We start from the raw sequence: 24,206 nt of genomic DNA, 5'->3' as shown, positions 1-24,206 counted from the left end.
TCCTACTGCTTGATTTGGTTTGAACTTTGAGCTAAGTATTTGGGAAGGAAAAATTTCTCTTCATCAAGGAAACCTTTGCAGAGCTCTTAATGGCCTAAGAGGCATGTCAATAACAAAAATTGCTGTCTACATCTTTAGAAGTATTTCTTCAGATTATTTTTTTTTTAAATATATATATTTTTAAGTGTTAACAGGACTGTATACCAATAGGTTTGCATAACCAGAAGAAAAAAAACTATTGTCCTACAACATCATCGCTACTGCAAGCGAACACTGGTAAGCTCATATACTTATAGCCACTGGTCATACTGAGAACTCAGCACCTTATCCTGTTTATTATTGAAAAGTTTTTCCCCAGTTAGTAGCTCACTGCTCATGAATGCGAGGCTAGACACTGCAGCTTTGCCAAAAATGTTTTCACACATTCCTGATGAAAACACGCAAATGTACTTGATTAACTTAAAAATATGGTGTCTGCTGACACAGCCCCAAATTCGGAAGAGCAGTTACGATGAGCATCAAAAGCTAAGCGGTGCCTTAGCTGCCAGCTCCTTCACAGGCAAATGACAGCCTTTTCTTCCCAGAGCATCTTGGTATCTTCAACCAAGTAAGCTGTTATGTTCTACCAAAAGAGAAAAAAAAAGTTATCCTGCAAAGCCTTGTTCTTGACTCAAGCTCTTCCATATCCTACCAGCCATAAAAACACAGGAAGCTACCCTGTACCAGGTATTCTGCTCTCCCTTTCCCAAGGCTGCTGTGGATCTGGAAAGCCACCAACGTTTTGGTGGCATCAGGAGTAGACATAAATGCAACACTAGGGTGGCTGAAGGAAGGAGCAAGCTGTGGATATGCCAAAAACCACTCAGTCCCCTTGGAACGGGGTCACAAAGCCATACTCAAACCAGTCAATGAACACTGTGTCTTAAAAGGTCAAATTAACTCCTAATGAAGTCCTTTGACAATGAAAAGCGTCTGTTTCAGAAGAGCTTAATGGAGAGCCGTGGTCTCCTCTTGCTCCCCAAATACAGTCACCCACTGCATTTGGGGAGGGTGTGGTGAGATCCCTCAGGCTCCCCCCGCCATCTGATGGCTTAGCACATGCTCTGGCACAGCTCAGCCAAAAACACTCAGCCAAAACCACATGGGATGGCCTCTCCGCTCCCCACAGGACGCGGGGTGGTTTGGATGCTCTGCCCCTTGCCCTCTCCATCGGCTGGCACAGATGCTGCCACGTCCAGGAGGAGCACAGGGAGAGCAGAGGAGACAGCAGCGACCCTAGCAGGGGCAGCATAAGAAGCAGAGGGCAGGAGACACCACATCTCTTAAGGACGGGAGAGAACAGAAGGGGGAAGGAGGGCAATTTGCTGGATAAGAGAGCTCAAGCGTTCAAGTCTTGGAGATTAAAGAGCGTTAGCAGCCTCTCTTCCCCACCTCTGCACATTAATGCTTTAATCCAGTTTCCACAGGGGAAAAAAAAATCATACAGACTGCGCATTAAAAAGATAACATTTGATGGTCATGTTATCTGTCTGGGTCTCTGAGTTTTAAGAAAGATGGAAAAAAGAGTTGTTATTCAATTTAAGAACATTATCACAGTAACCCTCTATTTTCATGTGAACACGAAATGGCTCCTGTTCTGCTTGGTTCAGCCTTGGGCTGGGGAGGAGTTAATGTAGGGGGAAAAAAAGCTCTGAAATGTAGATGCATTGAACTACGCTTTTTTTTGTTGTTGTTGTTGTAATAAACCATAAACTAAAGCAGCATATTTACTTTGCAATTTAAATTACTGCTTCGTAAGCACAACAGTGAGACCTTCTTAGCAGGACCACTTCATCCTTTGTGTATTCCCCTAAGTAGGGCTTATCGAACTTCTAGACTTGGCATAAATTAATATGGAGAAGATTTACAGGCTTAAGAGATTTTTTTTTCCAATTTTTACAGACTTGATAATAATTGTACTTCACTTTTTAGTATACTGCATTTTTATTTATTTAGCCTTCCCTTACAACGCAATTAAAATGACTTGGAAATACAGAATGCTTTACGGGGCTGAGCTTAAATTTTTGATTTGCTTAGCTTTTCTGATACTTTTGCGTTTTTAATGTGTAACCCCCACATTTTTGAGAATTATACAAAGTTAACATCATGCTCTAACACACAGTTCACGTATGGCTACTTTTAAATGGTTAAGCATTCTCATTAAATGCTATGTTGCTTGAGTGCTTCTTCTTGTAGCTGTACTAATTGCTGTACACTTATTAACAAAGGAATCACAAGAACACATTCACAGCTTTACCAAACAGTAAGCACTCTCAGACCTACTTGAATCCGAACCATACAAAGCATATTACCAACCTATCTTAATAAACCACATACTATTATTATACTATACTATTGGGTATAGTTACCCAACCATTGTCACATACAGAATTGTAGTGGCTAAAACCAGGCATTTGAAGATGCTGGACTGGGAAACTTTGAATCCAGTCTTCAGAGCGGCCCAGGCCATCGTGTTTTTTTTCCAGGCATCACACAGAAAGGGACTCAGAATCCATTTAGAGCAACAACATAAACAGATATTTAAAGTTTCACCATCCCAGTTTACATGAAAGTCAGCAAGGAGCACAGAAGAATTCATTGTGAAGGATGTTTTGCATTACAAAGCGTACCGCTAAGTGTGAATTTTTGTTCTGCTCAAATCATAAGATTATGTTAAACAACCTGTTTTAGCCAGGTAAAATTCACTGCAAGATTTCTTCTTAAGTTAAGTAAAATTGCACAGCACTACCTACCTTCAACAAGCATGGGCCTATTGCCAGAAGTACACAACCCGTTCAAATAGATGGTTACTCACAGTCATTCACTACCAGATTATAGAAATCCCAGTTCCTCTTATGAGGAACCAGTCCTAGTTTTAAGGGTGGTTTTGCTTTTGTGTTTCTTGTCAGTGGGGAGTTCTTGACACATGATGGGATAGTTTAAGTCCATGATTTATTTACAGCTTGTGAATTTAACAGCTTGGGACAGAGAAGTTAAAGGGAATAACAGCAGCACTTGACTGTGCTGCAATGTTTGACAGCTTGCTCCCATATTTCTTGTGTTGCAAACATCACCCCTCACCAAGCAGAGACTCTGTTCTAACCCATGCAACTCATGCCTCCAGAGGCCTGATTTTTCACAGGCATATAGTTACCACAAACAGGCCCTTTAACTATAGCCAAATTTACTTCTTAATGCGAGGAGTTTAGGTTTCACGAGCCAGGATTCCTCATCTTTGTCCAAGGTCACAGCTCCATCCCCAAGGAAAGCCCTCTGCAGCAGCACACCAAGAAGCATCCTTGGAAGCAAAATGAACAAGAAAGTGCTGAGATGCACAGGCATCCCCTTGCTTACCAGCTCTCTTCAGCTTTCTTTCATCTCTGCCTAATTGTAAAGTAATTCACTAGGTAAATCTGGCTGATATAATCACTGCACATTCTGATCTGGATGCCCAAGGACCAGACCCCACATCTTCCAAAAGCCTACAAGCGCACAAAATTTCTGCAATATTCTCCTCCCTCACGATTGTTCACTTCCAAGCATCCAACTATTTTCATTTATAACACATGGGATGTGTGGTTTGTTTGCATACTGGTGTCCATTTGCTCTATCCAAAGACTGTACTTTTCTAATAAGAAAAAGGAGAAGCTATCGAGAAAGAATGCATTTCATTATTTCATTAGTCAGAAAAGATCCATATTCAGCCGCTTTTACCACACATTTTAGAGCGTATGAAAGGATTCAAAATGCATTTGTAACCTAAGCACACACCATTTTTAAAAAGCTATAAAACTTAACCTTTGTAGGAAATGAATAGTGCTTTAGAATAGCTTTTTTGTTTTAGAAATGGCTACTAAAACATCACACATCAGATAAAAAACAATCTAATGCTACAGATCCTGACGTTGCTTTTACACACTGGATTTGCTCCTGTTACTCAGCTGTGTGGGGAAAAAATAGCTATATTCTAACAAAGTTATTCCCTTGCTGCAGGGGATTTTCCAACCCCTGCCTTCTCTGCTGCACATCACTGATAGAGATGGATGACAATTAAGACTCCGGTGGTGTTTTAAGTTTATGAAAAGGTGTTTGTTTTTTTTTCTCCCCTGGCACTTTCAGATGGTAGAGGAGGAAACATCCTCCCATTCCTTCATTGGCTTGTAACTGCATCCCAAAATTAGTCTTTCCCTAGCCACTAAGAATAGATTACAAACAAGAAGTGAACTGGGATTTCTTTTGATAGAGCTGTGGGCTTCCAAAAGCTTTTTTTATTATTATTTTTTTTTTTGCCAAAGCACATCCCAGACAATTCACTGACACTGAACCAAGAGATCAGACAACCACAGCAATCTGTTAGTCTAATACTGGCTACACGAACTGTTTATTTCCAAAGTCAGACCATAGTTACAAGCAGAAACATACAAGTGTCTTGGACTCCCCTATGGGCAAAAGGGTGAACATTACATTGTCCAGGGTGTACTGAGCAAGGCATCAGACTTTTCTCTTCATAAAAACATGCAAACAGAAGTAATAAAACAAAACTCAAGGCTTACAGGGCTCTGCCTTCAAGGATCTTGCCTTCCAGTAGAAATCTCTTTTCTCAGCTCACATTTATGCAAGCCTGCTGAACACACCACAACCATAAACCACAGTCTAGGGTCAAGACTGGTCTGCTCGCTAGCACGTGCAGAAAATTTGAGAGACAGGAGCTGTCTCCTGACAGTAGCAGCTTCATGCTTCCACAATTCTTCAGGCAGAAGCAAATTTTAGAAGCAACAGACCCCACCTCCCATCGCATCTGTTGCTTTTGCTAGATGTAAAACACAGCTTTTACAGACACGTTAGCAGGAATACCAACCCCAGAACAGGTGGAAAGCACGCACTTCTATTCCTCCCTCGACTCAGGGATGTTCGAGAGCTGTACGACACCCAGGTGCAGTTCCTGCCACTGGCTGCCAGCACACCGTGGTGGCAAACCCAGCCGCAAGACCAGAGCTAGAGGAAGCCACGGCCTTCTCAGTCCATCTTGTCAACAGGCTGTTCCCATAAGAAAATGCCTACCTCTTCTAGGGGTTAAGGCGCTTTCCTAGGCATTGATGCATCTGGACTCTGCTTCTGCACAGTAAGTATTTATAAATATTTGTGAAACGGATGTGCAGATCCCTTGTCCTGTCTTCAAAAGCCCTCCAGGTCACGTACAGGACAGGGGGACTCAGACTCGCATCTCCACTTTCTCAGAAAATTAAATCAACAGCTCCCATTCTGAACAGCAATTACTCTAATCGCTCAGCTGTTCGTCTTCAGCTGCTTTGTGAAATCAATTATTTATTTTGGTTTTGCTTGCATTTTTGCTTGCTTTATTTCTAGCACTTTTTTTTTCATTTTCATGAAAGAACAGATTTTCTTCCTTTTCTGGGTTAGACAGCTGAAGACCAAAGTCTTCATTTGCGCAGATATATTCCTTTCAGCGGACAGATTTCTAAAGCGATTCTGTGAAGTATGCTTTCTGTGGGCTTTATTTGATCACTTTATCTGTCCTTTCCTTCCATGTCCCTCCCACGCAAGGTGGGAGTGGGAAAAGGAGGGAAGACATGTAATTTTTTCTTGTAACAGTCTCTTCCCACTCAACCAAAACACCATTTAAAATCCCAGTATTTGAATAAGACTTCCAACAAATTCCTGCAATCACTTTAAATACAGAAAAGATGTTGTCCAGTTGCAGCCTTTCAGATTTTTAGCTCTATTTGAACACAGTTTTGGAAGCTGGGAACATTAACATATGATTATCTCACAGGTAGATGTGATTTCAGTGTGTAAACCTTTATCTTCTGTCTTGTCATGAAGATTTAGTTCTGTCTTGTCATGAAGATTTAGTTCAAGTTTAGTTTGGCATTTTTTGGGGAAAAATGCCAAAACTGCATTTTAACCAGCCAGACCCAGAAACTGAGAGAGCTCATGCTACATAGCTATATACTGTTGCGTTCAGACACTGAACTATAAAAGAGAGCTTTGAGGATTTTCTCCTTTTAATAACATTTTCCTTTTTTCTTAAACTATTAGTAGGGAAAATAAAACCATCCCCACCACTGCATTTATTTATTTATTTATTTAGAGTGATATCTACCACTTCCCAAGAAAATCAGTGCAACAATTTTCAAAATGCTTCTACACATCTTCTATTGTTTTCTTTAATACTTATGAAGAGAAAGCCATAGTAAAACAGGAAAACATTAAAACAATGTTAAAACACATCAAAACAAACCAGTTTAGCACTTTGAGAGAGCACATTCTTTGATTTCAAGGAGAAATACTACACACACACAAGCTGCTGCTGCCTGCTAAAGCAGGAAAGTGGCGTTCATAACCAAGGAGGCTGATGTTAGCAGGATCAGCTATCATGGCTTGCCTTCTCTTTTATCACACCACCAATTTCCTTCTACTGGGGTGATATGAACGCAAAACCAAGATACTCTGCTTATCTTGTTATCTTCCACGCACTTCAGTCAAATAGCAAATCCCAAAGCAATAGGCCTTACAACACCATGACTGTTTGTGTTGACTTTCTTTTTTAATTTATTTTTGTAAATGCAGAATAAGAAGTTAATTCCTTTGCACTCTATCATTGGAACAGCCACAGTCAGCCAACACTCAGCAGAAAGAGTATATGACAACAAGTATTTCAGTGAGCTATAGACAGGCAAACCTAAAGCTCACCTGAGCCTCAAAACTCTCAGAAGTGTCACAGCACAAAGTCCACTTCAAAAAATTATGCATATTCACTATTTAAAGCAATTGGGCCTTTTTTCCCCTCCCTTTTTCATTTGATCACGGCATTTACACTAGATGTGAGGCTAGTAGTAAAAAATGACGCACGTTAAGAAGAGAGCTATTAGCCCTAATTTCATAATTATCAGGGAGTAGACAACGGCTGCTTGGAATCAGCTCTTCATGTTGGTTCGTGGGTGCACAAAATGAGCAACCTTTCTTCCAGCTAAGTGAGAAATAGCAGGGCATTGCTTCACTGGCATTCAGAGAAATGACTGCCTATTTTCAGCAACACCAAGTACAAAATAATTGGTGAATATACATAGTAGCAGAGGAAAAACATTTGTGGTCATCCTGCTTAGAAGATGATGGCTGGAAATCACTGTCCTTCCATAATCTTCTCATGCTGTCACTTTCTCAGATATTTTCCTCCTCAACAGGCAAGGTGCAGCCATTACAGATACTTGCAACCCAACACTTCTGAAAAAAGGAGTAGGAGAAACCAGGCATCCTTCAGCCCAGCCTCCCTGCAGTGAATCAGCAACCACTACCACTGTCTCGCACCAGTACTTTATTGCTCAGCTCCCCCAGGTCTAGCTATTCAGAGAAGGGAACTATTATTTTTTTTCCCTAAAAAGGTGTAGGTGGGAATAGCTGGATGTGTACATGAGGGAGGGAGGAGGAAGAAAAAAAAGGCATGTCTGCTCACAGAAGTGTCACCGAGACACTGGAAATATCAACTCCCCCCTCACTCAAGTCAGAAGACAACAATAAATCAGAGCCTCCAGGCTGCTTAGGTGTCTTCTCCTGGCCTGCAAATAATCTGCATGTCTGACCTTGAAATCAGCAGATCTGACACCGATAAGAGAATATTCTACACAATTTTAAGGGTTATAGCTTTCGTCACTACAGCTTTAGTCAAGACTTTTCGTGTGGTATTTTTCCACCTCTCACATACATTTCTGATTTGCCTCTCCTCTCTCATTACATTACTTTTTCCATGGAGTTTACGCTGCATAAAACATTCATGCATTAATTTTATGTCTTAATATAACTGATATTTTAAAATACAGAATATTAGTTTTAATGACAGAGCAATGAAATTACCTCTCACTTTTGAAATGCTGTAAAAACTGATTACACTTTTACCTTTAATATTCTTTTATGTTCTTTGTCTCAGAGAGCTTCCCCATACCTTTTACTTCCAGAAGTATATGAATTCATGGTATTTTTTTCTCTGCTGCTCTATGAGAGAGTCTTCTTGAACATCACAACATCAAGAACAGTGAGCTAAATCATATCCTAAAGCATCATGGATTCATTCTGAGATCTAAGACATCACAGATGCTTAAGGAATAAACTCACCCTTTCCTCCTATGCAAAGCTAGCTGTGTTTATAGAGTCCCTCCAGTCAGCTGTAGTAAGCATATATTCCTGCATGCACACAAACTGAGAAAGTTTACTGATGACCAACAGAAGGGAAGGATAAAGGCTCAGTAACATCTAAACTAGGTTGAGCTCTGCGGTGCTGTATGATGAAACACACGTAAACAGATATGACTAATTCTTTAAAACAGAAGTGCAAAATTTGCAGGTACCTTAGAAATGCCCACCAAGTTTTCCATCCACATCCCTCATCATGCTATATTCATGGCATTTTCATAGATCAGACATTTTCCTCCTGTCATAAAATGTTTTCTCCCTCCACAAAACAAACAAACTACATTTGTACCTACACTGGAGAGTCTCTAATATTAGGGGAATGATCTGATCTTCTAAAGTTAAGAATGCCTCAAGATTTATGGCATGAAGAAAACCCAGATCCACATCTGGTATCAGTCACCACAGCTTTAGTCAAAACAACGGCACCATACATCTCACATCCCAGTCAACAGCTATTATAGTCTCGTCACTGTGTTTGCTGTCAAACCAAATTTTGATGAGGACAAATACCAAGTTAACCACATAGGAAAGGAAGCGTAACCACAAATGAGATGTTATCAGCGGGTTTCTTGAAAGAGATGCCTTGAGACCATTATTCTTTATTTTTATTTCAGCTGTCACCAACACTCTGCAGCGTGCAGATAATACCCACAGTCTGAGCGGAGCAGAGAGACCTTGTCATCAGAAAAAAGCACAAGCACACCACTTGGGAAGACGTGGGGTTTCCTCAGGAGTGGAGTGACAGGAACAGCATGCAGGTTACAGAAACAAGGTCTCCAGGGCATCTCACCTGGAAGCGCTGTAAGAGCGGACAAACACAGGCACAAGAGATAACAGCACAGACACTATATGCTGACAGCTCAATGGGAACAGAAATGGGAACCTAAATTATAACTAGGAACCTGAAATAACAACGTCACTGTACAATGACCTTATAGAAAGATCCCAAGTTCTAGTCGCATATTTTCAAGAAGCTCTGCTTTAACTGGAAGCCGTAAAAAGAAGAACTACTACTTGCAGGAAGGGAGGGTCCAGCACATGAGAAATATGAGAAGACATTGTCAGGGAGACAGACCTGTGTAAGCAGAAGTTCAAATACCAGCACAAAGCTTTAACCTGTTATCATTGCGCTCTGAGGACACCAAGCTTTTAGCCTTCAGAAAGGCAAAGACAATGGCAGAAAACTCAAATGGTTTTAAAAAGGAGTCAATCAACTCATAAACAGAATTTATATGACTGTCTTGATAATAGGGGCCTGGACTTGGTGACACAAGATGCCCCTGACAGTCTTGACAGCACACCTCATTCTTGCTAATGCCACCATAAATCTTCCCAAAGGAAATTCTGCATGGGCATAAAGCACCTGCTTAACCTTAACACACTGCGCCCCGTGGCCTGAAATTAGCAGCAGATGCTTGAACTGGAACCATAAGACTCCTCTGAGACTGCTTCCATTTTCTAGTCTGCTGAATTTTTACACAAATTCCCCTGTAAGGAACTTCTTGCTGCCTAGCCCCTTACACGTTCGATATAGATCTACCAACAATTAGTTTCTGTATCTCATTGTTCTTCTGTTTCTCTACAGTTCTCTTGCTTAAAATTGAATTTGTTGGTCCCACAATAATGTGCTTGAGCCTCGTGCTTCAAGCAAAGTCTTTAAAGGCCATATTGCAGATCTTCCACCTCAGCACTTCAGCATCCAGCACTGGGGATGTGCCATCACAATCAGATGATGAGGTTTCATCTTTGGTAATGCTTACACTGGGCCTTTTCCTCCTCCCTTCCTGTTCTTCATTCTTTATCTTGAAGGGACTTTCTGAAAGGAAAGTTATCTAAAGAAGTGACATCATGGAAGTGTCATGCCGGTGCTTTTTAGCATTTCATAAACCAGTTTAACAGCAAGTGTTTATTCACCTGTTATCTTCCACCTGCAATTTGTTAGTGATAATGCTGGTGCTGCCAAGTTCTTAAGTCTCTTCCCCAAGAAGTGGTATTACACTAACTTCCAAGCCACATGCATAATACATGTTCTCCTACATGTTCTAAAATATATATACAATTATTTCTTTTGCTCAGTTGGAGTAAATCTAATCTATTTCTATTCTGTGGATTGGGGCTTGTTAGTGTATCATCCCTGGCTAACGCATACTTCTCATACACTGAATATTGCTGTTTTTCAAGACTACTAATGAGCAAAATACCATACCTGTTACTCTCCAAGTCAGTACAGAGAAAATAACAACACTTGTGAAACAAAGTGCTAATTCCCAAGTGTGGAAGTTCCAGATTTGAGATCGGTAGAGAAAAAATAAACAAACACACACACCACCACATTTTAAATATAAATCTAGATTTTGAGAAAAAAAAAAAAAAAAAAAAAAAAAAAAAAGCCTAGAATTTGGGCTTATACAGATAAATACTCTGTCTCTGGAGGCTGCAGTAAGTATGTACCTGCATAACATTTTCTAATTGAGTATCCAATTCGAAGTTTCCACTTGTTCATTCAAATGCAAATTAAACTAACCACAGCACAAATGCCCAGTCTGAGACACAAATTCAATTATAACAAGACAGTTGCTGAATTCTTAATATGGACAATTTTCTATACTTATGTATTTACATTTTAATGTAGACAGAAAAAAACTGGCAAGAGGCACATGCAAATTAGACTTCATGGTCCTTGATGTATATGATAAATTAAAATAGGCAACAAAAAGAGCGGGGAAAGAGGAGCTCTGGGATTTTCTTTTACGTAAATGTTTTAATAACTTCTTTGAGAGACAGGCATGACCATTTTTGCCACTTTCTGTGAAGAGTTCTTCTCCGAGTGAAAGAACTGTAAGCCCAGCTGTCAGCACAGAACGATGACCTGGGACGGGTATTCACAATATGCCTACAGGTTGTTGAAAGGAGAGAAGAGGTCCTTAATCTGCACTACAGCAGCTTTTATTCTACTTCCAGATTACTTCATCCTCTTGGCTTTTGTAAACATCTTTGAAGTTTCAAATAATTAAGAGCTGAAGGTCTTCAAGTGATCGCTTCCTCAGACACCCAGGTCACAAAAGACTTTCAAAGCCTTGTTCCCCGCACAGAACTGAGCGGCCTCAGCAGCACCTCAACACACCAAGCCACCTCCAAGCAGCTCAATGCCATGCACGAGGGCCCCAAACACGTAGAAGAGCCACCCATACCTCCATTTCTGGCAGATGTCCACAGCACAACAGGGAGCAGATCCTTCCTTTAGGTTATGTGGCTGGTCCCAGAGAGTCCCACACCTCTTCCTCCTCTTCAACAGGCGGAGTCATCGGCACAGCTGGTCTGTTAGAAGCCCACTCCAGCGATAAGCAGCAGAGCCTTCACAACGCATATCTTGTGCTTTGACAACAACAAGCCACACTAACGCAGCAATTTAAATAACCTATGTCAGAAAAACAGGACTATTTTTCCATGTCACATGCTTGCAGGTCCAAAATTTTCATCAAGTTTCCAAAGGTGCTTAGTTCTTCCTGAAATTCAGCAGCTAGAAATGCTATGCTCTTGTTTTGGAAGCAGAAAGATGTTGTATCAATTTGTTTCGGACAGGGCATCAAAATTAAAAGCAAAACACACACACCTCTTCCCTTCACACACACACCCCTTACTTCTCTCGCTGAAAAAATAACATACTTTTTGTCCTACGAAATTCCATTGACATAAGTACCAGTTTCACAAATGTCCTTTATTTTTGACATATATTCTCCCACTCTCCTGGTATTAGAACCCAAAAATAAATAAATAAATATCCAAATCTTCACAGTATTTCTTAGATTACAGAGCTATGGAAAAAAAAAAAAAGTAAATAATCATAATATACCCTCACACCTTCATAGCATTAAAAAACAGCTGAAAGACTTGAGGCGCTGTACTATGTAATGCAAAGCAAAAGATGGAAAGTGATTAACTGCAGCTTGTAGCATCGTAACTTCTGTTTGGGTGCTTTCTGGTGAGTCAAAATGTGACTAAGCTAAGCATAACACTTGAAATCATACAATTATTTGTGTACTTAATTTTGAGACCTCTTGTACTTAGCTTTAATTTTTCTTCTAATAATATTTAGTGTAAAGGGCAAACATCAAAAGAGAATGTGCTAATACAGCACCGAGGAACATCCAACATACCAAAGTAAAGGGCACTGTAGTACCTTGAGGACTAGCCCAGTAAAAACTTCTGAAGGGCAGAACTAAAACAAACAATATTTGCTTATGAGACCAAGAGCAGAGCAAAGTATAGCAATAAGCCTTACACAACAACACTAACACCGGGCTTTTGTAGTCACCAACACTTCTTTTTCTTATATGTATTAGAGCAGGCTGTTCAGCATTAAGCACTCAAAGAAACTCAAAAGAACTTTCATGCCATGCCAGAGGCAATTGCATTAATTCATAATTTAAAGTCATTTTCTGTGTATATACAATATACTAGTACAGAACTTCAGTACTTTAATGTTTCATTTTAATGAAGAAATTACAGATGCAACACACAAAGCAGACATCAGGCCACAATGATGTCAGTGGCAGAGTTGTAACCTTGCAATATGACAGAATTAGTTCTCCAGCATCAGAAATTCTCAGGGACTTCCCTGCTTATTTAGCATGCTTAAAAATAATTGTAATACTGATATTACAAAGAACTCCCAGTATTTCTAAAGGTGAAACTTAACTGGTGTGTTTATATGAGTCACCCACTACAAAGATACAAATTACTACCAAAATTAAATAATTTCTAAGATCAACAAAAGGAATTAAGTTCCAGTAACAGCTCATCTTCAACTTAAAAATAAATACATACATTAAAAAAAGCAAAACCCCAACAGGCAAGCTAACTTAAGTGGACAGAAACCACACAACACCCTACTTCCATTACGGACACCAATGCTTACAAAAAACAATTCCTGTGATCTCACATTAAAATAGTTTTGAAAGAACAATATATTACAGGAGGAAACTACTACTCTTTCACTTTCTGAAGTTTTATAAAAGAAAAAAAAAATAATAATACAAGGCTTTAGTCTTAGTCAAAAAAAACTCTGGGAAAAAAAAAAATATATCCTGTTTCGCTGCTTAATTGGAAGAGCTGCTTAAAGTGACCTTCTAAGTGATGAGGCATAATTAGAATGCCCCACTTTCGCAGCATGTAAATGAATTAAAGCAAGAGAAGGTACTGGACAGCTTCCTCAGTGCTTAAAGCACCCGAAGGTGTTTTTGAGCACCGGTTGTGAAGGGACACATAGTCCATCTTGGAAGAATCTTCCTAAGAGGACAATTCAAGCACACACAATTAGCTGGAAACTGCGCATCTCAAGAGCAGCTTGACGTGCCTCTTCATTACCTCGCCTGATGAGGCAAGGCTGTGAGAGAGACACGGTGAACGAGGGGAATAAGACAGCCAGAATGTCACGGACTGGGAAGGGAGGAGAGGAAAAGTAAAATTTACCCAGTACGAGATGCCTCAAACCACACGAAAGGGCAACGAGTTTGAAATGTGGGTATGCTCTAAGGCCAAGCATCTCCAAAGCAGCAGATCTAACTATGCCAGAAGGTCTCTCCTTAGGAGGAAAAAAGACTGAGGATGTCACGAGACAGACTATGCTGGTGTAGAAACCACTGCTCTGCCAGTGGTATGCCTTGCTCATCGTCAATTCAAAATTCAAAAATACCATCCAACTTGTATTTTCAATATAAAAACGCAGACAGTAAACTGCAAGAAGCATCTGCCACACTATATGAAAATACAGCGATCAGGAGTGCACTCGTACCACTGTTTCTCCTTTCCTTAAAGTGTTTCTACCATACAGAAACAGACACAAACTAGTTTCATTAATATGGAATAGCACACCTGCCTCAAAGGCCATGGAAGTACTAGATGAAGAACACAGTAAAAGAGGTCAGGGTTTTTTTGTATACATGTTTTACTATTTGCATACAAAAAGGCAGCTCGAACATTCTTATCCCACATAAAACTACCCGTTGGACAACAGCAGTGAGATCAATGAACTTCTGTAACAGCTCTGCATGCTTCTCCAGACGTTTATGTACATTATTCTCATAAGAGGAAAAAAATAGGTTAAACATCTCCACCAGTCATTTTCTCATGATAGATCTTTATTAAATACATACAGGTAGCTGACACTACTTACATACAGAAGAATTAAGAAGGAAGCATCTATAACTTGCTTTTAATTTGATCAAAAGTAGGTTTTGATACCATGATACCTTAAGAAGAGTTAAAGGTGCAACATCTAACACACTAAGGCAACATCTGCACTATTTACTCAGAAGTTAGAAGTTACTGAAGTGGTTATTCCAGAGAGGCCTATCCAAAACGTGGCATTTAAGAGATCTTTGTGAAGCACCACTGATGGCTGGAAAAGAATTTAGGCTTATCTGTCTTTGGTTGTGCAAGTATAAACAAGGAAATAATCTTCCAGCTCGCTTTGAGCTGACAGAGAAGAAGTATGAAAGCATTTTGATACTGCGCCTTACTGCTTTTGTCCGATTGCCAGCAACTACAAAATCCCAACAGTTGCAGGAGAAGGAGTGTGGCTACTCTAGAAAGAAGCCACCTGTGTCTGCAGGCGGAGGCTATGCTATCAAGCCCTTGCTCTGGTTCCCAGGAACGTTCTCCAGTCAAGGGACAGGCTGCTGCGCCTGCCTGGGAGGTACGGACTAAGACATCCTTCCATGTCCTCTCACGCCAAGATGAGATTTCCAGGTGGGATTTTCCAGCTGTTACTCAATATGCAGCAGCACAGAACTGGCCACCTTGTCCACGGACGATTATTAAACTGCTGAGAACAGGTCCCACCCACCTGCAATACCATCCTAGAGCTGTGCCTGCTGTAGCCTGGCTGTCTACCGCAGAGTCCTTTGTATGATCCTCCAAAACTGTCATTCATGGCTCAAAACGTCCAAGCCACTGTACTTGAATGGCAGCAGCCAACAAAAATGACAGTTCCTTAAGGAGGAAGTGTGGTTATACCAGCTGGAAAGCTGCAGGAGGAGGGGAGAGGCACAGCCCTACTCCAGAACCCTCCAATGCCTAAAGACAAGCACGGATGAGCACGTGGCGAGGCACATCACATCCAGCCCCAGGCAGAGACTGCGAGCACAGCTGTAGCAAACCCTCCCTCCTCCCCAGCAAAGACAATTTGATCACAGCTTGAAATGGTATTAGGTGTAACACCCGCAAAACCCATTCACACCAAACGCTGTTGCTGGTAGAGACCTTCAGTTTAAGCATGTAGGTTTTTCCATCTGTCAGTCTGACTTTGCTACGCTACGGAAACATTAAAGCACAAACTAGGCAAACGGATCAAAGTTCGGCAAGAACAACACAGAGATTAGAGGATAAAATTCTACGGTGTCACTTATTACTGTTTTATCTTCCTCTTCCAACTTCCCTTTCTGCAATGACATCAAAGCTACTTCAGCATGACTCAGTTAAGTGACCTTACAGGGAATGAAATTTTAAAGATTAAAATAACAACTGAATTTAAGTTATATTTACATATAACACGTGGGGGCTTTTAAGCACAGATTTTCTTCCCCACCAGAATTATTTTTCTTCCAATTGAATCTTCTTTCTCTACATTCATTTCAAATTCATTGAAATGGTAATGGTCTAGAAATTATTTCTAGTCAAATTGTCATTAAAAGACCATAACCACATTTTTCATGCCAACAAGTTAACTTCTTTGTTTTTTGTTTTTAATATTATGAGAAAGGTAGGTATACTTATACCTATTTCATAAACCTGTGGAAAAATAAAAATGTGATAAGAAAAAACAACAAAAAAAAAAATCAAGAACACCTTTCATTGCATGTTAGAACATTAATGTCAAAGTAAATCACATGCTTGGAAATATGTGTTAGCAACCCATATCTTTATTTCTTTGTAATTGAATCATCCTCTTAAGGCATACAAGCACCCTCCTGTACAGTTTAGTTGGCCATTCAGTTGTTTGTTAAAAAAAATCCTGACTCTCCCCAAACAGAGTACCCTATAACCCACAAAAAGGGCTACAAAAGAAGGCATCTGCAGAAGTACACATTAATCTGCAGGCACCAGTTTATGAAATCCTCTAGTATGACTTGCTTTCCTTGCATCTGTATTTGCACAGCTTTTGAGGAATAAGGCAAAATAGCATTTGCACGTAGTAACACTACAGACAGTTTAAAACACATTCAACGAGCACATCTCCCACCCAACCCACATTAAAGGTTTTAAAAAAATCCCTGCATTTCCTTAGCGCGACAAAAAAAAGACGGAGATGGCAGAGTATTCGGATCATCATCTATGTTGTATTACTCTTCTACTTTGTATTCTGAAAAAAAAAGTGAACTGCCAACAAAATGTTTTATGTCACTGATTTTTAAATTAAAAAATACTTTCATAACTGATCATCAGAAGAAACTCATAACAAAAAATGAGCTTTAATAATATTCACTACACACTGAATCATAAGGGTTTATTGGTAATAAAACACTTGATTACAGACTCAATTATTGATGAAGATAAATGAAGTACGGTTGTATCATTTTTATAAGCTGTGCAAATGTAAACTAGAAAGCAAGGAACCATTCCTGATTTTTATGCCTAGAGATTTTTAAAAAGAATTCAATCTGCTACAGCCCTCGTTCCCTCCATTTTGCCTTTCCCTCACCTTTCCCATCCCCATCCACTTTGTCACTTCACCTTGCTACTTCCACTGTCCTTCACAGGTTCCTTCCCTTACTTCCAAGCAAGACAAGCACCCTGGGTACCTCAATCTGTCTCTTCCCTGGTGCCACCACCCCAGATGACAGGAGCAGCTTCCACCTCCTTCTCTGCCTGCCCAGCGGGCTACTCATCTGCCAACCCACCCTGCGGCAGCCCTACTTCAGCTACAGCACCCGCTAGAAGAGGTGATGAACCTCAGCATCCTCTTGTCCCTTTAGCTGTGCCCATATGGTGTCCTCCTTCTGCTCATGCAGGACTTTGAGAAAATCTGAGAAGTCTCCAACCAGTGCAGCAAGAGAACTATGAGGAAACAGCACAAATTAATGCCCAGTGCAGCACCACGGGACAGCAGCTGCTCTTACCATACCAAAGAGCTCTGCTCATTCAAGCATCTTGAACTGCCCCGAGCAGCACTTAGCACCCCAGAAAACCACTGGTAGAAGAAACTCTCTCGATCCCGCATTCCCTTGCTGAGCAGAGAGTTTGTTAAACCAGCTGTGTGATCTGAATTCCCTGCCGGAATCTGTGTGGACAGTCAGGACAACTTGAGAAGACTGCCAAGAACTTGGAGAACAGGAAAAATAGCCTGAATAAAAATAGATAATGAAACTTGAATGAGAATCAAGCCAGGTTGCTATTCTTAGTATTGCTTCCAGTTAAATAAAGATTTCTGGTTAAACAAAGATATCAAGCGCACCTAGAAAATGCTTTAATTTTCCCTGCTGTTGCAATCTTCAGCAGGCAGACTAGTTTCCCAGTGAGGGCCTGGGAAGCAACAGCAACAACAAACAACATTTTGCAAGCTTAGAATGACTGATCACCACCACAGAGACTAAAATAAAAGTTATCCATCGGTTTAAAAATAGAGTAACAGTCAGAAAACTTTAATTTAGTCAGTTACCAAAAAAAAAAAAAAAAAAAGATCAGATAGAGACAGAAGAGGCAATTAATGAGAGCCTGACAAGTGCCGATGAAAGGGTCTTTGAAAAACAGGAGGCTAAAAATGCACTGTGAATCAGGAACTGGTCTTTAAAAGCTAGCCTTGAACAAGAAATAACAAATATTTGTGTAAATAACTCTGAATTAACATAAAGTTGTTTTGTTTTTGTTTTTGTTTTTTTTCTTGATTAGAAGGAAAGGAAAAACAAGTGAAAACCTCAGATAAAGAATGTAGTTTCAGTACAGCTTAAAATACTCATGGAAAAATAAAGAAAAGTAAAAATTTAAAAAAAAAAAAAAAAAAAAAAGAGGTGTAAGACCACCAATTGCAAGAATTAATTTTACCCTAAGCAAGATAGCTGAGAAATAAAAGGAATTAAATACCCTGCCAGTAAATTACACCTGCACTTGTGGCTAAAGGAGCAACTTGATCCAGTAACTTCTGATAGCTGCAGTCTCCAATGTTTCAGAGCTTTAAAGAACTGAGAAATAGTTTGTGTCTAAGGACTTTTTTAAAAATAACTCGATGAAAGAAGTGATGCAGAGGTACGTAGCTGAGAGAACATGCTGCAATAGACCCAAAAAGCAACTGAAGTAAACCCAGCAGAAGCCTGCAGAAATGACAGTCGATAAAGCAAACAACTATGCTATGACACATGAACAAAAATAAAGGAGCATTTGATAAGACGACACTTCAAGAACAGGAACATGAGCGCTTGTGTACGGACAGTGAATGCTGTCTTAAATGGGCTAGTAGGACTGGAAGATTGATAATTTTCTGACACAATACATTCATAGCCTGTCAGCACGAACAAGCAACTTCTGCACAAAATTTCAACTCTTTAGTGAAAAAAATTGTAGGAAAACAGTAATAATAAAAGAAGAAGAGTTATCCTTAGTTGCTGTCTTCCGTATCAGGAAATTCTGACCACTTGTGCATAAACTACTCATGCAGGGATTCATCAGTGCAAACCTTCTTAAAGTCTTGCTCTTCATGTTAAAAAAGAAAAAAAAAAAAGCCAGAAGCTTTTTGCTACAAGCAAAAGCTACAAGCAAAAATGAGAAAGCAAGTAGCTCACGAGAAAATATATGCCATCATCTTTGTCCTGGGACATCTGCAGTTTACAAATATATGGAAATAACATACAGCCATTTACAGAAAATTATTACAGCTCACAACCTTTGCTAACTAGGTCGCTGGCTGGGTAATTGATTAGCAAAATGGTAACCACAGTTTCATTTTTCTAGCTTCTGATAAGCAGCAGCTACATAATTAATTTGCAATACGCATACGATTGCACTGATATGAAAGCCTGTATATGAAACATGGATATTTCATCTAAAGTTTCATCTGTTTCAATGCCTGCTTTCAAAGAGTGAGCTAAAATCACCACAAAAAAATAATATTTTGGTTCGACTACTGCAGTGCATTTGGTGTTGTTATCAGGTATATTACCCAAGACAAACGAGATACAAGATAAGACTTTACTCATGTGAGTGTTCTGGGAACAGCCCTACTTTTACAGGCTGCGCTTGGTTACTAAACTCCTAATCAGATTGCTCTGGCATCAAACATACTTGGATATTCTTGAATATTTATGCACTCATGAAAGGATTTAAAGCATTCTAAAGGAAATGAAAACACATGAGAGGGCTTTTTAAAAAGAGTGCGTATAAAGTCAGAAAAATATATTTTTTTAAAGATTTCTTTTTATTCAAAGAATTGTTCTAAGTTTTCTTCATCTACCTCTGGAATTCACATCCACAATATGGCTTGAAGTGGAGACCCTGCACTTCTGAACTCCTTTTCAACAACTGTGAGGAAGCAAGCTATGTGGTCTCCAACCTGTTACAGCCATTAGAAGAGTAAAGTAGCTGAACCATAAATTTACTAGTTTTAATGCTCAACTATTTAACTGCAATAGTTGAGAAAATAACACTTTACTTTTCTTAAATGAAAAATGAAGGGGGTGAGGGAGAGCTGTTAGTGTCCAAAGGAGGGCTACAATGATTGTGAGGGGTCTGGAGGACAAGACGTATGAGGAGTGGTTGAAGTCCCTTGGTTTGTTCAGCCCCAAGCAGAGCAGGCTGAGGGGAGGCCTCATGGCGGCCTGCAGCTCCCTCATGAGAGGAGGGGAGCGGAGGGGCAGGCGCTGAGCTCTGCTCTCTGGGGACAGCGACAGGACCCGAGGGAACGGCATGGAGCTGGGACAGAGGAGGGTCAGGCTGGGGGTTAGGGAAAGGGTCTGCACCCAGAGGGTGCTTGGGCACTGGGACAGGCTCCCCAGGGCTGTGGCCACAGCACCGAGCCTGAGGGAGTTCAAGAAGTGTTTTGGACTATGGTCTCAGACATAGGGTCTGATTTTTTGTGTGGTCCTTTGGGGACCCAGGAGTTGGACTCTATGATCCTTGTGAGTCCCTACTAACTTGGGGTATTCTGTAGTTCTATACTACCCCCTCCTCCCTTCCCCAAATTCTGCTAGATGTATTCTCCATCACTACCACCCGTCTCTAAATAAACAGTTTTTCATGGGGAACACAAAAAGCAAAGAACATCACTAGCTTAAATCAACAACCACTGCTAAAACTGTCACAAATATGTACAAACAGGTACAAGACCAAAATCGTTTTGTAGGCTAGGCTCTACAGGAGATGTGAAAGTTGCTTCAGGAAGACTGTAATCTTATTTTAACTGTTGAAAGCAAAAGTAACCACAAGTAACTTCTCCCATGTGAAAGATTGGAAACAAAAGGAACTACCCCGTAACGCTTTTCTGAGAGGCAACCTAGGAGTTCTCTCAGGAGAGTTGGGCCTTTCCCTCAGGAGGCACACAGAAAAACACTCCAGCTCTTCCTCCTCCCCCCCCCCTTCCCATTTATTCCCTTAATAAAATGCCTCCCTTCTCTCCTTGTTTCAACTTCTGGTCTCATTTTTACCCTTCTGCTTATGGGTAAATAAAGCTACAACCCCTTTGACACCTTGCCTCTGGTAAGCATTAGCAACAATCACACTCCAACCATTCTGTTTTCTCCTTTAACACCTGCAAAAGGACCACAGCCTCTGACACATACTTTGGTAGTCAAATTCTGATTAATTAGCTGTATCAGAATAGTCTGCTAACATAAACACAGCTCCTATCAGCATGTGCACCACTGCCAGCATATCAAACAGTTCTCCCTCCCTCCTCTTCACCCCTGCTTTGCTTTTAGCAGTGAGGCCTGCTAGAGAAAGTGCATCCACACTAGTGCTTGGGCTAGCTCATTATGTTCGTGATCAATGTCACCCTTTATCTGATGGTGTCCTCTCCAGATCTTCACAAAAAGCAAAGCTTGTGTTTAATGACCCACAGGGAGAAAACAAGAGCATCCTTCTTTCCTTTCCATAGCCTCCTGCCGGCCTAGAGCACAAGGCTCTCCACACGTGTGCGTACACAGACGAGTCAAAGCAAAGGGACTTGGAATCCTCACCACGTTCACTTCTGATAGACTCTGACTTCCCTTGCAATTTACAGCTAATCACCTGTCCCCATGCCTCAATTATTCCTAGCCTGGAAAATTCTGCAATTAAACAACTTTGAGGTGATGTCTGAGATGACAGATAAGCCTGTGATTAAAAGATTCATGTTGTCACGATACTATAGGCATGGTTAGGGCAAGCCAAAAAGCAGTTCTGAACGGGGTTAAATGAATTTCTTCTCATTCTTGCTTTACCCTGAGCACAAAGTTCAAGTAGAAGGCACTGCGCCAGAGCTAGGCACGGTGCCTTCTAGTTTCAAATACTCGGGCAAATCAATCTTCCAGTGACATGCATGTCTGCTGCAAAGAGAAAAGGGCACTTACTGGTGTTTAGTAAGTTCTCTTTTCTCCCAGTAAGCTTTCTTGCTTTCTATCACAAGGCTATGCACTGTGAGCCAAGATCTTACAGTTTTCCACTGAAATAATTTAAAAATATCTCGACGTAAGCATCTTGAAGCTAGTCACGACAATCCTTCCTTTACTTAGGTTTTGCAGTCTTCCAGCCTGCTAAAAATGTATTTTCAGAAGGATTTGGAACAACTTAGATGGTCATTATTCACAATAATCTAACAAAATATTCTTCACTGAAGGTTAATATTGAAAAATACGTGTTCAAATTAGAACTATTTGGAGAGTTTATTTTAAATAGAAGTTACAATATCTCTTTGAAAAGTGGGGCACAAACAACACACAAATGGGACCATAACTGAATTAATCTATGCTGCAAAATAAACAAGTTATCATCACAGGACTTGATAGCCATGCATTTAGATATATTCTAATCTCAAAACCAATAAGAAGGCATAACTATAAAATGGATCTCTTACATTAGGTCTCATAAAAGACTCAAAACTGCAAATCTGTTCTAAAGGATTTCCTCACATTTTAATTAACAGTCATAAAAAAAATTGTGATGAGATAATCTCAGTTTATATAGAAGCATTTTCTCCATTTAAAATTATACTCGAGAAAGCTTAGTAAGCTGCATATTCCCTGCTGACAGGCATAAAAAAATCCTCCCTCGTATATTATATTTTACATATGGAAAAACCATGTGTGTGCAATTTGAACACAGAGGCTTAAAAAGTCAGCAGAAGAGGTGAATTACCACTTGCATCATACTTTGGAAGACTGAACCTTAGCAAAATGAGAGCCCCCTGCCTAAACTGTTTCCTCTGAGTTGCATTAGCCAGAAATCTTCGGCAAAGGAGAAGAAACACACTATAGCTCACAGATATCCAGGATCATAGCAGTCTCCAAGCCACCAGTTACTGCTTATTGTGTCTTTGTGGGTCCTCTCCACAAAGACCACACTGCCTCTAGTCTAAAAATTTATTCTTTAAGAATATACTTAATTACTTGAATAACTTCAAATCTGGATGTTCAAATATGTGCTGGATCACGGCCCGAGACTATTGGGTCAGCCTAATTTCAAGATTTTGCAACTTCACGCAGTTTCAGTCATAGACATCCAACATCAACTGAAAGACAAGCAAGCAGTCTGAAGCTTCCCAATTCAGTCATACGCCAAAGCTCAGACAAGAAAAATAGCCGGCCACTGCAATTTCATTAGCAAGGAGTCATACAGCTATACTTATTACAGTCTTCATATTAAACAACTAACATTTCTTTGGAATTTGAATTAATTTATTGTAAGATTAAAGGCTTATTTGCTCAGGATCTTCTCATCTCGGGAACATCTTAAATGATCACAGCATAAGGTGTGTCTTACTCTAGAGAGAATCCGAAAGCTCACTAAGGACAGAGCGAGACATTTAGGTCAAATAACGATTATGCTTAGCATATGACATACTTTCCAGACGCTTTACTTCATACACAAAGCAACTTGCAAAGTCTTGAAGAAAGTATTAAGGCTTTCCCCCACACTCAAAAAAAGACTCTCAACACGAGCAGCGTTTAGGTTATCCTAGGTGATGCAGGAGCAGAAGAGGGAGGGCTCCTCAGGAAGGACATGTTGCAGCCTACAAGCACAGACCACATAGGCACCGTGTGGAAACACTTCAGCCTCTTCTTCAGCCGCTTCTCCACTTGGGCCTGGAGAAGTCATGGTGGGGAGATGGGCATCTTGGTGAGGCTGGAAACAGCACTGTGCTGTGTGACTAACAGGAGAGGGGACATTTGGTGAGGGTGGTGGCATGGCAGCACACAGTCTTGATGAAGGATGATGGACTGCCAATTACAGCAGGTAGAAGGAAGGGGAGGAGGCAGAGTACACGCCAAACCAAAGGCAGCATGAAGTGATATGGAAAAGGAAAAGCAAGAACTATTCATCTTGAAAGCTGTTTTTCCCCTGCTTTCTGTGGTCTCTGCTACTGTCTTCTGCTCCTCTACCTTAAAACACCCATTCAGTAGATCCACCTTAAGCCCAAGAACTTTCCAGAAAGCTTCCACAGAAAGCTTGCTTCTCTCCCTCCACCACTCACTTCCCTTGCCAGCAAAACCTCAAGCAGTGCTGCTGTGCGGAAGACTTACCTTCACATTTCTGCCTCGAGGGGCCTGTGGCCCACACACTGCCATCAGGGCAGCCTGCACTCGCTCTGCGCTGCCGAAGCTGGGGCTCTCGGCTTCCCCCAGCCACTGCCCGCCATCTTCTTGGCGGGAGTGGATTCGACAAAGGGGAGCCAGAAGCGTGGTTTCCCTCGGGTTAAGCTGGCTGCTCTCCAGAAATTCAGATGTGCAAGTCTCTGACAAAAATGCACGAGGTGCAGCTCCTTCTGGTCGCCAAAA

The 24,206-nt window shown here is 40.6% G+C and overlaps 1 protein-coding gene across 2 annotated transcripts in view; it reads right to left on the bottom strand.

The window, feature by feature from the left end:
- ALCAM (activated leukocyte cell adhesion molecule) overlaps positions 1–24,206 on the bottom strand; it is a 114,625-nt gene that overhangs the window by 79,039 nt on the left and 11,380 nt on the right. The gene's annotated exons all lie outside the window — the stretch shown is intronic.

Source organism: Aythya fuligula, chromosome 1, assembly GCF_009819795.1.
Source record: "Aythya fuligula isolate bAytFul2 chromosome 1, bAytFul2.pri, whole genome shotgun sequence".
Lineage (NCBI taxonomy): Eukaryota > Metazoa > Chordata > Aves > Anseriformes > Anatidae > Aythya > Aythya fuligula.
Note: the sequence above shows the minus strand (reverse complement) of the source record. Positions and strands in the feature narration are given on the sequence as shown.